This window comes from Hylobates moloch, unplaced genomic scaffold, assembly GCF_009828535.3.
Source record: "Hylobates moloch isolate HMO894 unplaced genomic scaffold, HMol_V3 SCAFFOLD_2, whole genome shotgun sequence".
Classification (NCBI taxonomy): Eukaryota; Metazoa; Chordata; class Mammalia; order Primates; family Hylobatidae; genus Hylobates; species Hylobates moloch.
The window spans coordinates 163,101,211-163,116,630 of NW_026652277.1; the positions used below are offsets into that span (position 1 = coordinate 163,101,211).

General features: G+C 44.9%; 1 protein-coding gene across 7 annotated transcripts in view; it reads left to right on the top strand.

The window, feature by feature from the left end:
- Positions 1-15,420, top strand: part of SCAF8 (SR-related CTD associated factor 8) — a 231,812-nt gene that overhangs the window by 205,167 nt on the left and 11,225 nt on the right. For all 7 annotated transcript variants that reach the window (XR_009212529.1, XR_009212530.1, XR_009212524.1 and 4 more), the window contains one exon: positions 8,473-8,563. The gene's annotated coding sequence lies outside the window, so the exon portion shown is untranslated. The remainder of the gene's footprint in view (positions 1-8,472; positions 8,564-15,420) is intronic.

Here is a 15,420-nt window from a genome sequence, read left to right on the forward strand (position 1 = left end):
GTCAGCCCAGCACTTTGGGAGGCCGAGGCAGGTGGATAACTTGAGGGCAGGAGTTTGAGACAGCCTGGCCATCATGGCAAAACCTCTACTAAAAATACAAAAATTAGTCGGGCATGGTGGCACGCACCTGTAGTCCCAGCCACTTGGGAGGTTGAGGCACAAGAATCGCTTGAACCCAGGAGGTGGAGGCTGCAGTGAGCCGAGATGGGGCCACTGCACTCCAGCCTGGACAACAGAGTGAGACTGTGTCTCAAAAATATGAAATAAAATAAAATAAATAAAATAAAATAAAAAACATTTATAAGGCAGTATTAGAGTCCAGCCCCAACGTTTTGTGAAATCAAAGATCATTGTTGGCCGGGTGTGGTGGCTCATGCTTGTAATCCCAACACTTTGGGAGGCCAAGGTGGGAGGATTGCTTAAGCCAAGGAGTTTGAGACCACTCTGGGCAACATGGTGAAACCCTGTCTCTAGAGAAAATTAAAAAAAAAAAAATTAGCTGGGTATGGTGATGTGCACCTGTAGTTCTAGCTACTCGGGAGGTTGAGGTGGGAGGATCATCTGAGCCCAAGAAGTTGAGGCTTCAGTGAGCCATGATCATGCCACTGTACTCCAGCCTGGGCGACAGTGAGACCTGTCTCAAAAAAAAAAAAAAAAAAAAGATCAAAAGATCACTGATGCCTCAAGTGAAATTAAGTACGATTTTCAAGTATATTTATATTCGAAGAGGAAAAGGAAAAGAGATCCTAGCAACTGGACACTAAACATAACTGATTGATGTTCATTTAGAATAATGACACTTAGTAAATAAGCATTGGGTGACCAATAAGGTTTACATGGACATGCGAAATAACTGATGTTTACAGGAAACAGAATATGCATATTGCTTTTATAATATACATGCTTTATAAATACATGAGTGAAAAGTATATACTGGTGTAATAAGTATTATCAGGGCTGCTGCATGTGGTCTCACAGGTTGTGCACTGCACAACTCTAGGGCACAGCATTAATAATAGCAATAGGTCACCTGCACCCCGTATGTCCCTTTTATCCTTCAACTGAACAAGTTCATGGACTGCTGCTTTGAGTAATAAATAAAGATATTTAGGATGGGAATTTGATAGCCTTGCGAGGATTAATCATCTGATAGAAACCTTCTATGGTCAGGTCATTAGTGTTAGGTGTGTGTTGAGTAGGAGTAGAGGATGTCTTTAAAAAATGAGAGAAGTTTTTCTCCTTCTAAAAGACTTTAAAAAAAAAAAAGGCGCAATCTTACTCTGTCTTGCAGGCTAGAGTGCAGTGGCGTGATCTTGGCTCACTGTAACCTCCATCTCCCGGGTTCTAGAAATCCTTCTGCCTCAGCCTCCCAAGTAGCTGGGATTACAGGAGCCCACCACCACTCCTGGCTAATTTTTTGTATTTTTAGTAGAGACGGGTTTTTACCATGTTGGCCAGGCTGGTCTCGAACTCCTGACCTCAGGTGATCCACCCGCCTCAGCCTCTCAAAGTGCTGGGATTACAGGCTTGAGCCATTGTGCCCCGCCATAAAGGACGGACTCTCGCTCTGTTGCCCAGGTTGGAGTAAAGTGGTGCGATCCTAGCTCACTGCAACCTCTGCCTTCTGGGTTCAAGCGATTCTGGTGTCTCAACCTCCTGAATACATGGGACTACAGGCATGCGCCATGGTGCTTGGCTAATTTTTTAGTAGAAATGGGGTTTTGCCATGTTGACCAGGCTGGTCTTGAACTCCTGACCTCAGGTGATGTGCCTGCCTTGGCCTCAATGTGCTGGGATTACAGGCGTGAGCCACTGCGCCTGGCCTCTTCTACCCCCTTCTGATGACAGTGGCCGAATCAAGCGTTTTTGTTGGTGGTGATGTTTTAAGGCTTCCTAGTGTGTAGCGTGCCCCATGCCATGATGCTCAGTGTTTCTGTGTCTTGTTCAAAGTGAGTAATGCAGAATGACACGTGGACTCAGCCATTAGAAGGAATGGATTCACAAAAGTGGATGAAGAAAATAGGATCCCTGATATTCTTTCACAACAATCATATGTTGCTTTAAAATTTTTGTGGATTTTGCTCACATGCTTCAGGGGGAACAGCTCCAAAATGTGACAGCCCAGAATTTAGGTTTGGCTGGCTCCTGGCTGTGGCCCACTGTGACTGGGGTTTCTGAACCATCACAGCAGTTCTCAGCGGCCCGAGACTCAGCCTGGAGGATGCAGAACGCTCTGCGCAATGTGTCAGAGCACAGCGCCCTCCTGGATGTTACTCTGCTGAGAGCTAATGGAAAGGAATGAAGGCTTGTTGATTTCAGAGCAGCCCAGACGAACTGCATCGTAGACAATCTCCAGATACTCAGCCCCTTGAGATCCAGTTGCCAAACTGTGGTCTGGAATGGGGCCTGGGCACAGCGCAGGTAGTGTACAAAGATCTGTTTTTCTCCCCACACATCCGTCTAGTGGAAACATGTCAGGCCTCCTCCTCCAAGGCTGTGCATTTATTTTAAAGAATGTTAGAGAGGAAATATATTGCTTACCATCTTCCTCCCTCTTTGGGAGTGTTTATTGTGATTGGAAATCATTCTAGTCCACATGGCTATGGTGTTCCCCCACTCTTTGTGCTCCTGTGTTAAACGGCCCTCTGTGCAAATAAACAGAAAAGGGCAACGTTTTTTATTCAGCTACAGAAGAAGGAGTGAAGTTAGACTCTGGAGAGCTGGAATCGCATAGCCCTGGCTTGTGTGCTCGGCGGCGTGCTTTCTTTTCTTGCCTCTGGAGTGAAGCCAGAAGGTACAGCAGGGGCCTTCGCCAGTGCTGGCTGGGAGCCCAGACTCAGGTATTCTGCAGTGAATGGCACTGCTGGCTCTGCTTCGCCGTTTGGTAGAATTTACCTGGGGTTTATCTTGACCACTCCTGCTGGTAAAGGACATTTTGAGTTGCTCTGAACTTCATTAAAACCTAAAAGTAAGAAACAAAGCTGAAAAACTTGTGCATTTTGGATATGAAACGTTTTATTTTATTTTTATTTATTTATTTATTTTTGAGACGGAGTTTCGCTCTCGTTGGCCTGGCTGGAGTGCAATGGAGCGATCTCGGTTCACCGCAACCTCTGCCTCCCGGGTTCAAGCAATTCTCCTGCCTCAGCCTCCTGAGTAGCTGTGATTAGAGGCATGTGCCACCACATCCATCTAATTTTGTATTTGTGGTAGAGACGGGGTTTCTCTATGTTGGTCAGTCTGGTCTCCAACTACTGACCTCAGGTGATCTGCCCGCCTCAGCCTCCCAAAGTGCTGGGATTACAGGCATGAGCCACTGCACCCGGCCTATTTTATTATTTTATTATTTATTATTTATTTATTTATTTATTTATTTGAGATGGAGTCTGGCTCTGTCTTCCAGGCTGGAGTGCAGTGGCGCGATCTCGGCTCAGGACAACCTCTGCCTCCCGTGTTCAAGCGATTCTCCTACCTCAGCCTCCTGAGTAGCTGGGATTATAGGTGCCCGCCACAATGCCTACATTTTTGTGTTTTTAGTAGAGATGGGGTTTCACCATATTGACCAGGCTGGTCTTGAACTCCTGGCCTCAGGTGATCCACCCTCCTCAGCCTCCCAAAGTGCTAGGGTTACAGGTGTGAGCCCCTGCACCAGGCCTAGCTTATGACTTTGTAAGAAAGAGCAAACCAACAACCCAAACTGTGAGCAAGCTTAGAATAAAAAGCGAGGGCTCTAGTGGCAGGAGGGTCTGATTTCCTGCTCTGGTTCTGCTACTGTGTGACCCTGGGCAAGTCATTTAGCTTCTCTGCTCCTCTTACTTCATCCATCAGATGAAGACAATAGGACCTACTTAGTAACCAGAGTCCACCTGCACTTCTATTATTAAGAACAATTGTGATTAAACTCTCTGCCTTATTATGAATGTTGATCCTTGAACATGTTAGTTAAACCTGAGTCCTTGGTTTGAAATTAAGATGTGTGCAAAACCACATAATCAGGAAACATTGAATACACATTCATTTACTTTTAATTTATTTATTTTAATTTTTTTGTGTAAAAAGAATAGAGATGGGGACTTGCTATGTTGCCCAGGCTGGTCTCAAACTCCTGGACTCAAGCAGTCCTCTCACCTTGGCCTCCCAAAGTGCTAGGGTTACAGGTGTGTTACTTTTAGTATTTTACTTGAAAATAATGTATTAGCATTGATAATCATGAAAATGGTGAATACTTACAGGATACCTTTTGGTTCATGAAGCAGTTTCTCATGAACTATTACATTTGTTTCTAAATGAGATAAAAAATCATGCCCTGGCCAGGTGCCGTGGCTCATACCTGTAATCCTAACACTTCAGGAGGCCAAGGCAGGTGGATTGCTTGAGCCCAGGAGTTTGAGGCCAGCCTGGGCAATATGGCAAAACTCCGTCTCTACAAAAAAATTACACAAATTGGCCAGGCATGGTGGCACATGCCTGTAGTCCCAACTACTCCGGAGACTGAGGTGGGAGGATCACTGGAACCCAGGAGACAGAGGCTGCAGTGAGCCATGATTGAACCACTGCACTCCAGTCTTGCTCTGTCACCCAGGCTGGAGTGCAGTGGTGCGATCTTGGCTCACTGCAACCTCCGCCTCCCGGATTCAAGTGATTCCCCTGCCTCAGCCTCTTGAGTAGCTGGGGCTACAGGTGTGCGCCACCACGCCCAGCTAATTTTTTGTATTTTAGTAGAGATGGGGTTTCACCATGTTAGCCAGGATGATCTCCATCTCCTGACCTCACGATCTCCCCTCCTTGGCCTCCCAAAGTGCTGGGATACAGGCATGAGCCACCGCGCCCAGCCTAATTATTCTATTTCAACATACACTAGTGTTTTCTCCTTGGCTGTAACCTACAGTGAAGGAGAACTTGTTATAGACCCTGTTATTTTTACAGTCTGACACACATGATGGGTGAAGAAACATAAAACATAAATATCTGGTTGTTATTTTTCTGTATGTTTCTGGGGCTGATTATTTTGTATAACATCCAGTTCTTGTCATCATCATCCTAATCCTGTATGGGGAAAATATGGATGAAATCATAGATAAGATAATTTTTCTTGATGTCATTTCATATTATTGCTTGTTAACAGATAAATATTCAATAATCAAGGCACCAAAATATGACTGCCCCGATATGGCTGCGTCATTGCATACCGCACGTCAGAGAGCCTTACAGTACGAATGAGTGACACAGGTTACTCTGTGGGTGGAACTTTTTTCTCTTGCCTCGAATCCGTACTCAGAAACCTGAGAAAATGTGTCCACGTGTCAGTCTAGTGGATTGCCCTGAATCCTCAACTTACTAACGTGGTACCCAAAAGATGTCTGAAGGAAGTTTTATTAAAGTAACAGAAAATTTAATAACTATATCCTGATAAGGGAGATCACAACAACCTGATGGCCCAAAGGAGGCTCCATTCTGGGGATTAAGATGGTTTGAAGGGGCCAGGCGCGGTGGCTCATGCCTGTAATCCCAGCACTTTGGGAGGCCGAGGTAGGTGGATCACGAGGTCAGGAGTTCAAGACCAGGCTGGCCAAATGTTGAAACCCCGTCTCTACTAAAAAACTACAAAAATTAGCCAGGCATGGTGGCAGGCAACTATAATCCCAGCTACTCGGGAGGCTGAGGCAGGAGAATTACTTGAACCCGGGTGGCAGAGGTTGCAGTGAGCTGAGATCATGCCAGTGCACTCCAGCCTGGCGACAGAGACTCCGTCTCAAAAAAAAAAAAAGATAGTTGGAAGGGTCCTGAGTCTGACTCCTTAACCTCCTGGCCTTCCGGACTCTGATGCTCTCCTGTACTCTTCTGGCAGTGGGATGATAGGAAGTTCCTTCCAGACCTAGCCAGTTTTGTAGACTTCCATCAGCTCCCACAGTTCTAGCAATTAGGGCTAGAATTGTGGGCCCATCTTGTTGAGTCTGGGGCTCTCATGCAAACCCAGAACTGGTGTCATGGTGCCTCCTCATGGCCTGATAGGTGCCCACCCCCTGTCCCAGGCTACAAGAGAAAGGAGCCCTGACTCTGTTTTCCTCTCTCATCCCTAGAACTGCCTAACAATCCTTCTCCAGCTCTTCCTATCTCTGGGTGTTCAATTTGGGCATCTCACCTTTAAAAGGCTTCTCTTGGTGACAAACCAAAATTGTACCAGTTCACTGCAGCTAGATGCTAGTTAGTCCCTAGGCAGACACTCGCTCCTCTTGGCCCTCACCATTTTGTATGAGCCTCTAACTCAAGAGCTTTCACACTTTTTTCCACCATGGCCTACAAAAGGAAATATCGTTTACCTCACAAACCAGTACGCACAGAGGTTTATGTGATTGATACAGATACATAGACATATGCCCTTGTGAGCTTCCTTACCTTTACTACATACACACTATTTTCTAGCCTATGCTATTCTGTTCTGCTTTGTTTGTTCATTTATATATTTTTAATGCTAATCAAGCCAGGCATGGTGGCTCATGCCTGTAATCCCAGCACTTTGGGAGGCCGAGGTGGGCGAATCACCTGAGGTCAGGAGTTTGAGACCAGCCTGGCCAACATGGTGAAACCCTGTTTCTACTAAACACACAAAAATTAGCCGGGCGTGGTGTGGCCTGGCCAACAGAGCAAGACTCTGTCTCAAAAAAAAAAAAAAAAAAATATATATATATATATATACACATATCTACATGTATATATAGGTATACGTGTATTTTTAATGGTAATCAAGACCCACTAAATGAATCTCAAGACCTTTTAATACGTTGAAAGCTGCACTTTGAACAAGACAGTTCTAGTTCTGATTCAGGATCTAGAAGAATTTACTCAAAAAAAAAAAAAAAAAAGAAAAGAAAACCGAGTTTGGATTAAAATGCCTGAATCTCCTTCTCTCCTCCCTGCTAGACTGTAAGTTCACTGAGGGCAGACAGTGTGTCTGTTTCTCCTTTATATACTCAGCACCTACCTTGGTGCCTGGAACGTAGGAGATGCACAGATAAATATTAACTGAACCAAAGAACTCAGCCTCTCTGGGTCTTTGTGCCCCCATTTGTAAAATGGAGAAGTGGTCATGTGCACTCAGGGGGCAGTTGTGAGAAGAATGAGATCATGCACCTACAGCAGCAGGCACAGAGCCTAGTGCTAATAGCTGCTTGATGAACCCACATTTCTTTCTGGATTTCTACAACTAGCTCTTTCTTGGATTGACTGCTTGACTCCACTGCAGTTTTTTTTTAAGTGTAATGAGAGGTTTGAACTCTATTAGCCTCAGATCCCAACTCGCTTAGGCGCGCTAAGGTTTTCCAGGATGCTATGGAGCCCGGAGGCAAATTGCCCTTCAGGGACAGCAATTTCTTCGTGAAACTCAGCACACACAGGTCAGGCTCTGGCCAAAAATGTGAGATATCATGGGGCAGAGTCCTTTCATTTCTCCATGAAAAAGTGTGACTTGAGCTGATTATTAGCATTTTATTGCAAAAATGTAAATTACTTCCACATCTAGAAAGATTATTAAGTTTAGGCCAGGTGCAGTGGCTCACGCCTGTAATCTGAGCACTTTGGGAGGCCAAGGTGGGCAGATCACTTGAAGTCAGGAGTTCAAGACCAGTCTAGCCAACATGGTAAAACCCCATCTCTACTAAAAATACAAAAAAAATTAGCTGGGCATGGTGGCGGGCACCTGTAATCCCAGCTACTCGGGAGGCTGAGGCAGGAGAATCGCTTGAACCCGGGAGGCAGAGGTTGCAGTGAGCCGAGATTGCACCATTGCCCTCTAGCCTGGGCAATAAGGTGAGACTCTGTCTCAAAAAAATAAAAATAACAAATAAAAAAAAGCTTAAAGTCAGCATGAAATTTGGAATGTTTTCTGAATCAAAAGCCTTCATAAGAGCTGTTATTTCAAAATTGTGACCCTAAGTCAAGTCTGATGTAGCAGACAGAGCCCTGGCTGATGAACTTCTGACTTGGTCATTAACTGGCTGCTAGATTGTGGGTGGGACAGCCTCCCTGGATCTCATTTCTTCATCTTTGAGGAGGAGTATCCCATTCATCTGCAAAGTTCTGTGACCCCAAATATGAACCTTAGAGTCCTTTGTTTTACAATTCACTGTAATGTATTAACCAATGAGGAGGTAATATTTCAATGAATGCATCTCAATTGCAGAGTCTAACCAAATGCAATGCCTACAGCATTTTCTCTATAATCATTTCTTGCTCCTATCATGTAGAAAGATTAAATGATGCTTTAGCCGGCCTTAGAGCCAGTGAAGAGTCAGGTTAGCTGTTACTTGTGTAAATAAAATCTCAAAAACCAAGGTTTTGCGTGAAGTGTCATAGTAATTCGCTCTGAATTACACCTCGTCTTGTCCATGTAATGGGAGCTTTTCATTTAATGTTGTGTCGACTGATCGCTTACCTGTGGGTAATTTAACGAGCCTATTTGTTGTTTTCTTCTAGGACAGAATGACTCGGAAGATAACGGAGCGTCGAAGCTTCTAGCAGAATATGAAGTCTTTCGTCTTCAGCTACCTGGGTTAAGTTTAAGCAGGTCAGTGGTGAATTCCATTTGTACCCATGTCTTTGGAAGTTCTAATGAGCAGGCTGTCCTGAGGTTAGCAGGGAGATCAGGAACGTCTCACCTGCATCAGACTCCTCTAGCTACCTTGGCCTTAATGCCGAGGTTTTCTCAGATGTGAGAAGTGAGATGCTTGGTGTGGTGAGGTTCACAGTGAAGCTCTCCACCACCAGCTTCACGATGTGGAAGCTGCTCATCTGCTCCTTCTCGGCATCGCCCCCACAGAGATTCTGTGGAAAAGAAAATTAGATAATAAGTGGTTCAACTTGAAAGGCGGAGCTCCCTTGAAAAGATTTCAAAAGGGACTCCCTTCCCTCTGTTGTTTCAAAATGTTCACAGCTTCTGTACAATGCAGGGGCTCTTACATCATTGCTTATATAGAGAGAAAATAAGTTCACTGTAAGAAACTGCCTTCTAGGCTGGGTGTGGTGGCTCATGCTTGTAATCCTAGCACTTTTTTGGGAGGCCGAGGCGGGCAGATCACCTGAGGTCAGGGTTTTCAAGACCAGCCTGGCCAACATGGTGAAACCCCAGCCCCAAGTTGATGGCAAAACCCCGTCTTTACTAAAAATACAAAAATTAGCTGGGTGTGGTGGTGGGCACCTGTAATTGCAGCTACTCGGGAGGCTAAGGTAGGAGAATTGCTTGACCCCAGGAGGCGGAGGTTGCAGCGAACCGAGATAGAGCCACTACACTCCAGCGTGGGCGACAAAGTGAGACTCTCGTCTCAAAATAAAAAATAAAAAAATAAAGAAACCGCCTTCTAATCACTTACTCTCCATTGCTCATCTTTGCGCATTGCGTTAACCTTGTTTTAGGTTTCCTTTCCCTTCTCCAGTTTCACCATCTTCCACCTAAAATAAAACTCACGTCCAACCATGTCACTCCCCTGGGAATACTCTGAATGGGTCTCCATCTCCCTCAGGGAAAAAATCTGGTGTCCTAGCCTGGGCTCCAATCCCACAGTCCCCTCAGCCCCATTGCTTGATGCCCCTTCGTCATCCTTGGACTTATCCTCTCTTGGGTCCCTCTATGTCTTCACTCTTGCTGTCCTTTCTGTCTGGCACAACCACCAGCCCCTCCATCCCCGGTCTACCACGCAGGACCCAGCTCATGTGTCAGCCCCTCCAGGCAGCCTTTCTGGGACTCATTGCCCCGGGCTGCATGCCTCCCCGTACCCAGAGTGCCTGAACACACCTGGTCCCCACACTCACCATGGCGACATGACATTTTTGCTTTCTCCTCCCTTTCGCTGCACTAGGCACCCTTCTAGGTCAGGGACTTCCTCATCCTGGGGCAGGGTTCAAACCCTGGCTCTGTGACTTACTGTCAGCTCTTGGACTGTATCTCTTCCTAGCTTGCTTTCCTCATCTATAAAATGGAGGTAAGGAAAATACCTCTCATGTTGGGTTCCATGCCTGTTGAGTGATGTGTATGGAGCCCTAGGGCCAGAGCTAGGAAAAGGCTGTATAACTATTGCCTCATTAGTGCTCATCATACCGAAGATTAAGTTGAATGAAACTGCATTTTTTCCTTGAAGATCAGAGCCATGCAAATTGCAACAATGATTGTTCTCATGGACATCTTCTCGAACTTTTAGACAGTTTTGCTGAAGGAAGTTGAATGCAACTGTACTATTTTGTGACATCTTAAGGGTTTCTATGCTTACTTTTTAAAATTTAAAATATTTTAAATTTAAATAGGTACATAGTAGGTGTATATGTTTATAAGGCACATGAGATATTTTGGTAGAGGCATACAATAATGATTACATCAAGGTAAATGGAGTATCACCTCAAGCATTCATCATTTCTTTGTGTTACAAATGTTCCAATTGTACTCCTCAGTTATTCTAAAATGTACAAGTTGTTGCCGACTGTAGTCACCGTATTGTGCTATCAAATACTAGATCTTATTCATTGTATCTAACTCTATTTTTGTACCCATTAACCATCCCCAAATCCTTCCAGCCTCCCCTTCCCCACTCCCAGCCTCTGGTAAGCAACATTCTACTCTCTCTTTTTTGTTTTTGTTTTTCTTTTGATTTCTTTTTCTTTCTTTTGTTTTTCTTTTTTTTTGATTGGAGAGTTTCATCCATTTACACTGAATATTGTTGATAAATAGGGACTTACTACTACAATTTTGTCATTTTGTCATTTGTTTTCTGGTTGTGTTGGGATCTTCTCTTTCTTCATTCCTTCCTGTCTTCTTCTTCTTCTTTTTTTTTGAGACCATCTTGCTCTGTCGCCCAGGCTGGAGTGCAGTGGTGTAATCTCAGCTCACTGCAACCTCTGGCTCAGGCTCAAGCAATTCTTGAGTGTCAGCCTCCCGAGTAGCTGGGATTGCAGATGTGTGCCACTACACGTGGCTAATTTTTTGCATTTTTAGTAGAGACAGGGTTTCACTATGTTAGCTAGGCTGGTCTTGAACTCCTGACCTTAAGTTGATCTGCCTACCTCGACCATCCAAACCTGTCTCTCCTTTTTTTTTTTTTTGAAAGTGTTTTTCTCTGGAAGCTTATTTTAATTTCTTGTTTTGCCTACCTATTGTAGGTTTTTTGATTTGAGGTTACCATGAGGATTGCAAATAACATCTTATAACCCATTATTTTAGACTGATGACAACTTAACTCTGATCGCAAAACAAGCAAGCAAAGAGAGAAGTAATAAAAACTCTACACTTTACTTCCCCAACTTTTAAATTTTTTGTTGTTTCTTATTTATTTGTTTAGAGACTGAGTCTTGCTCTGTCACCCAGGCTGGAGTGCAGTGGCGTGATCTGGGCTGGCGGCAACCTCCGCCTCTTGGGTTCAAGCGATTCTTGTGCCCCCGCCTCCCGAGTAGCTGGGATTACAGGCTCATGCCACCACACCCCACTAATTTTTGTATTTTTTTAGTAGAGATGGGGTTTCACCATGTTGGCCAGGCTGGTCTCAAACTCCTGACCTCAAGTGATCCACCTGCCTTGGCCTCCCAAAGTGCTAGGATTACAGGCGTGAGCCACCATGCCCAGTCAACTTTTTGTTCTTTCTGTTTATATCTTATTATACTTTCTATGTCTTAAAAAGTTGTTGTAGGCCGGGCGCGGTGGCTCACGCGTGTAATCCCAGCACTTTGGGAGGCCGAGGCGGGCGGATCACAAAGTCAGGAGATCGAGACCACGGTGAAACCCCATCTCTACTAAAAATACAAAAAATTAGCCGGGCGTGGTGGCGGGCGCCTGTAGTCCCAGCCACTCGGAGAGGCTGAGGCAGGAGAATGGCGTGAACCCGGGAGGCGGAGCTTGCAGTGAGCCGAGATTGTGCCACTGCACTCCAGCCTGGGCAACAGCGCGAGACTCCGTCTCAAAAAAAAAAAAAAAAAAAAGGTGTTGTAGTTGTTATTTTTGATAGGTTCATCTTTTAGTCTTCCTTTTCAAGATACGAGTGGTTTACATCCCACAATTACGTTATAACTGTGTTATAATATTCTGTGTTTGTCTGTGTACTCACTGTTACCAGTGAGTTTTATACATTCAGATGATTTCTTACTGCTTATTAACACCCCCTTTAGATTGAAGAACTCACCTTAGCATGTTTTGCAGGACAGATCTGGCGTTGACGAAATCTCTCTGCTTTTGTTTGGCAAAGTCTTTATTTCTCCTTCATGTTTGAAAGATAGTTTTGGCAGGGCACTGTGGCTCACACCTGTAATCCCAGCACTTTGGGAGGCCGAGGCAGGTGGATCATTTGAGGTCAGGAGTTCAAGACCAGCCTAGCCAACATGGTGAAACCCTGTCTCTACTAAAAATACAACAATTAGCCGGGTGGTAGTGGCGCGCGCCTGTAATCACAGCTACTCGGGAGGCTGAGGCAGGAGAATCACTCAAGCCTGGGAGGTGGAAGTTGCAGTGAGCTGAGATTGCGCCACTGTACTCCAGTCTGGGCAACAGAGTGAGACCCTGTCTCAAAAAAAAAAAAAAGAAAAGAAAAGAAAAGAAAGATATTTTCACTGGATATAATATGCTAGGATAAAAGTTTTCTCCTTCAATACTTTAAATGTGTCATGCTACTCTCTCCTGGCTCGTAAGGTTTCCACCAAGAAATCTGCTGCCAGACATGTTAGAGCTCCCTTATAGTTCTTTTTTGTTTTGTTTTTTTGTTTGTTTGTTTGTTTTTGCTGTTTTTAGGAACTTTGTTTTATCTTTGACCTTTAGGAGTTTTATTATTAAGTGTCTTGAGGTCGTCTTTTTTGGGTTAAATCTGCTTGGTGTTCTGTAATCTGGTACTTGAATATTGAAATCTTTCTCCATGTTTGGAAAGTTCTCTGTTATTATCTCTTTGAATAAACTTTCTTTCTTTTTTTTTTTTTTTGAGACAGAGTTTTGCTCTTGTTGCCCAGGCTGGAGTGCAATGGTGCAATCTCGGCTCACCGCGACCTCTGCCTTCTGGGTTCAAGTGATTCTCCTGCCTCAGCCTCCTGAGTAGCTGAGATTACAGGCATGTGCCACCACACTCAGCTAATTTTGTGTTTTTAGTAGAGAAGGGGTTTCTCCATGTTGGTCAGGCTGGCTCCAACTTCTGACCTCAGGCGATCCTCCCGCCTCAGCTTCCCAAAGTGCTGGGATTACAGGCGTGAGCCACCGCACCTAGCCCCACTTTCTTTTTTTTCTTTTTTTTTTTTTTGAGACTGAGTGTCACTGTGTCACCCAGGCTGGAGTGCAATGGCACCATCTCGGCTCACTGCAACCTCCACCTCCCAGGCTCAAGTCATTCTCCCACCTCAGCCTCCTGAGTAGCTGGGATTACAGGCACACGCCATCTTGCCTGGCTAATTTTTGTAGAGATGAAGTTTCACCATGTTGGTCAGACTGGTCTTGAACTGCTAACCTCAGATGATCTACCCACCTCGTCCTCCCAAAGTGCTGGGCTTACAGGCATGAGCCACCACACCCTGCTAAGTAAACTTTCTACCCCAGTCTTTCTCTTCTACCTCCTCTTTAAGGCCGATAAGTCTTTGATTTGCCCATTTGAGGCTATTTTCTAGATCCTGTAGGTGTGCTTCATTATTTTTTATTCTTTTTTCTTTTGACTCCTCTGTGTATTTTCAAATAGTCTGTTTTCAAGCTCACTAATTCTTTCTTCTGCTTGATCAGTTCTGCTGTTGAGAGACTGATGCATTCTTCGGTTTGTCAATTGAATTTTTAGCTCCAGAATTCCTGCTTGATTCTTTGTAATTATTTCAATCTCTTTGTTAAATTTATCTGATAGGATTCTGAATTCCTTCTCTGTGTTATCTTGGATTTTGCTGTTTCCTCAAAATAGCTATTTTGAATCCTCTGTCTGAAAGGTCATAGATCTCTATCATTCTGCAATTGGTCACTGGTGTCTTATTTCGTTTATTTGGTGAGGTCATGTTTTTCTGGATGGTCCTGATACTTGTGGATGTTTGTTGATGTCTAGATATTAAAGATTTAGGTATTTATTCTAATCTTCACAGTTTGGACTTCCTTGTACCCGTCCTTCTTGAGAAGGCTTTCCAAATAGTCAAAGGGAATTGAGTGTTGTGATCTAAGTCTTCGGTCATTATAGTCATATGTGTATTACAAGGCAACCCAAGCGCAATAACGGTGTAACTTTTGCAGACCCGTAGAGGTACTGCCTTGGTGATCCTGGATAAGATCCAAGAGAATTCCCTGGATTACCAGGCAGAGTCTCTTGTACCCTTCTCTTAATTTACACCAAACAAATGGGATCACTCTCTCCATGCTGAGCTGTCTAGATTTGGGGGAGGGGTGACACAAGCACTTCCATGGCCATCACTACTGAGAGTGTGCTGGGTCACACCTTAAGCCAGCACCTCACACCTGAAGCCAACACAATACTGGGTCTCACCCAAGGCCTGTGGGGACCTGATATTTATTCAATGCCCAAGAGCTTTTTAGTTGGCTGGTGGTGAATTCTTCTTGGACTGTCTTTTGCTTCAGGGCAGTGGGTTCCCTTCTGGCCCAGGGTGGGTCTAGAAATGTCACCCAGGAGCTATGGCCTCGAATGGGGGCTTCAGGACTTTAGTGCTTTGTCTTACTGTGGCTAAGTTGGTATTCGAGTTGCAAGATAAAGTCCTCTTTAAGTCCTCTTTACTCTTTCCTCTCCTCTTGGAATTGTGAGCTGTGCTGCCTGGGGTTGGGGGACGGGCCTTGGCCACATCAGCTAGTGTTTCACGGGGTTGCATGCACACCAAGCCTACTGGCTCCAAGGTCGGCCCAGTACCAGGACTTGCCCAGGAATTGCAGTCCTTGTGGCCTAAACTGTCTTTCAAGTTTATTTAGTACCCCAGAGCACTTGAGCCTGCAGCAGCAGGGCTTGCTGGAACTCCGGTTCTGACTATCGAGATGAACCCTTCTCCTCCAGCTAGGACTGGTCTAAATGCTCCCTACATGGGCACCAGCCTAATTCTGCCATGTGTTACTTTCCACTGTATCAGGGCAGCACTGAGTTGCAATGCAAAGCTCCATAATCACTTCCCTCTCCCTCTTCCAAGGACACAGATTCTCTGCATCATGCTGCGCTCCTAGGGGAAGGGGGAAGGGTAGTGTAGGCAATTCAAGGCTGTCTTTCCCACCCTCTTCAGTGCCACTTCCTTGATATGATGTTAAAACCAGGTACTGTGATTGCCCACCTTATTTTTTGGTTCTTCTGAAGGTGCTGTCTTGTGTGGATAATTGTTCAATTTGGTGTTCTTGAGGCGTGGGGTTAGGGGGGACAGGGTGGGATGATAGCTGGAGGGTTCTATTTGGCCATCTTGCTCTCTTTATAGTTATTCTTCATTAAATAGAATCAACAGGGCAGGAAG